The following is a 3171-nucleotide window of genomic DNA, read 5'->3' on the forward strand; positions in this document are numbered from 1 at the left end:
TTATTTATTTTAGGCCGGGTGGCCACACTTGCATGGTAGGAAACTAGATATCCATTCTCAACCTTGTATTGTTAATTTCTCTTTTGTTTTCAAATGAAAATAATATACATATGTAGCTATTTTGTGAGCTGTTAAAGAGTTTGTGAATGCCTGAAGGGATAGTGCGTCATATCATCCGGAGTGGTGTACTATCCTAGGATGTACGGTAGGGACACCAAGCTCATACGTGGTATGGGACGCGTATGAGAATGGAGTCACAACTGGAATCCGGGTTTATTCCTCTCTATCTTTACCAGTGAACTTATAATGTAAAGGTGGTCGTATACGAATGGTTTGTATATTTGGGAATCACATGCACGCCTGATAGGCATAGACGAAGATGATTAGTCAGTGATCACTAACAATCTATAGTAGTCGAACGTTCTGACACATCGAAAAGAGACCCATTGCTTACGGTCACGTCAAACGGCCAGCCTGAGCCGGATAAATGGTCAACCAAGCGTGGTAAACAGCGACCAACCACAAAATCAGGAACTAAAAGCCAGAGAAGAATTGCAACATCATGTCCCGACTGGGAGCGATCCAGTCGTGAATCCCAACTCTCTAATTCCAATACTCCACCATTGTGTATTATGTATCTGTTGCTTATTTTGATATATAAAATGAAATGCATGTTTAATATTTCCATTTGATCAATTAAATTTGTATAAAAAGAGAATGTTATAGTGAGTAATGATGATCGATGTAATGTGAGTTTTAAAATGTTTAGTTGTTCATCCCTGGCTATATGTACCAGTTAATCGTAATTTTCTTCTGTAAAAACTTTGTTTATTTTTAAAATGATTCAGTATGTTTATTCGTTCATGTTAGGAGAGGTTATTGACAGAAATTGTTGCTTCCTTACTGGGTAACCATTGTTACTCACCCTTTCCTTCTCCATTTTTTAGTTTCAGATCCGGAGCTTGGCGAAGCAGGTGTAGAATACGAGTGAGGACTATCTGGTAGGTCAGATAGACGACCAGAGTCCGTTACCTGGTGAGTATTGGAGTTATTACCCCTAGTGGTGTCGATTTGTCTAAGAGTACTATATAGATTTTGATTTTGAGCGTTAGGAATTTTGTTAGAGTGGGGAATTCCTGTATAATCGTGTGTATAAACTTCTTCTTCCGCACTCTGATCTATCGTACGATATTAGACGTGTATAAGCTTCCGCTAGTTATTATATTACGCATGTATATGCAGGATTGTATGTCGTTTATTAGGTGCAGGTTGAACGCCTTGGAATGCTAACATAAATAGAGGAGACCATGCTGAAATTTCGAGGTGCCACTTAGTACCTCGAGATCTGACATGGGGATTTGTGTTAGCGTCCGGCGGGGCGCCACATATACCCTTGAGAAACCTAAAATTCTAAACAAAGTCCTAAAAATCTCGTCTTTTGTCCATTCTTTCAAATTGGACACTTTTAACCACCAAAAAATACTTATAAAAATCTATAAAAGCTACCCCTCCCATAAGAAATCTCATTCTTGAACTCTATTCTCCAAGCCTCAAAGCTTGCATTCTCTCAAGCCTTCCTCTCAACCTAAAGCTCTACCAATTTCTCTACTCAAATCTCCGCTTTCTTTCAACTTTAAATCTCTATACTAAAACTCTCTCAACTCCCAACTCCTCTATACTAAAATTAAAAAAAAATCAAGATTAAAAGCCTTCCTTCGAAGAATAAAGAAAGAAAAAAAAAATAGAACAATCAAGAACGAGATGGGTTAGGATTTTAATTTAAGTGTTGCATCCATTTTCCGACTTCTATCTTCCCATCTTTATTTTCTTTCCTGGACAAACCTAGTATGTAATGGATACCCTTTCCCACCTTGGTAGATTAAGCTTAAGCTTGATTGAAAAAGTGTGGTTGAAGCCTTCTTAACCCATTTATCTTGTTCACGTATCATGATGTAAACTATGAACCCACCATCACACTTGTATATCGATGATGGAGAATTGTTTCCCTTTTTTTAGAGGTTTAACCATTAAGTTCATAGTCATAACATGCATGCATTAAGGTCATAGTTCTAAGGGAATTCCTACCATGAAATCTCTCTAAAAACTTAGGTCCAAATTCCATCTTATGCAAGAAGTATAGACGATTGGGGATATCCTTCTCCATAGGGTATGTCATCTTGTCTCATACTAAAATTAAATCCTTTCTATAAAGGGTACATTTTCACTCTATCCACACACTCACTTCCCTCATGCATTCCATGCATTTTACATTTATAAAAGAAATTATTAAAATGACCAAGTTTAAATAGGATAACCACCTAAGGTAGACAGAGTGGAGTGGGGGTGCCTAACACCTTCCCCACTTTCTAATCGGACCCTTACCTAGACTTTAGGTAAACTAATGTTCTTGTCCATACGAGAGTCCCTATGATGTCCAAAAAAATAAAATTTTAAAATTATTATCTAGATGCTTATTCACACCCATTTTCTATATAAAAAAAATGAATGGTAACAACTCCAAACAAAGTAGTGATCATATTTTCCATAGCCAAAAATCACATAGCTATGGGTAGTTAGTAATGTTGATCTTAAATTGAATTAAGAGACCAAGATTGTAAAGATAGGTTAATCGATTCTGGATGGGATCATAAATCAATTCGGAAGGGCAGAAAGTTAAATTTTTTATAATGAATGGGCAAAACATGAGAAATCATTGTGAGAAAATAAACCAGGAAAGCCAAATATTTATTGGAGGGAGGACACCTCACTTTGTTATCACATGTTCTATCTTCCATACCCATCTATTTACTATCTATCCTACCTATCCAAAAAATAATAACCTTTGTGTTAGAATCTCTTTTCTTTTTTAAATTCTTTTGAGGGGGGGGGGGGGGTAGATGATGGTTTGAAGAAGTAACATTTGATTTTGTGGAAGAAAATTTGCAAAGAAATGATAAAAATGTGTTGGATAATTCTTTATGAAAAGGGGGAAATAAATATGTAAAATATAAGGACTAGTAGATGACTTGTACAAATCTAGGGGGTAAAAAATTTGGAAGAGTTTAAAGAAGTTTATGCAACTCACTCTCTCAAAATCCAAGAGTCTGATTTCTGATGAAAGCAAAACATCAATGTTCCTGCATAACCGGAGATGTGATTACTCACTTATAG

Source organism: Akebia trifoliata, chromosome 2, assembly GCF_017979445.1.
Source record: "Akebia trifoliata isolate Shusen 1 chromosome 2, ASM1797944v1, whole genome shotgun sequence".
NCBI lineage: Eukaryota > Viridiplantae > Streptophyta > Magnoliopsida > Ranunculales > Lardizabalaceae > Akebia > Akebia trifoliata.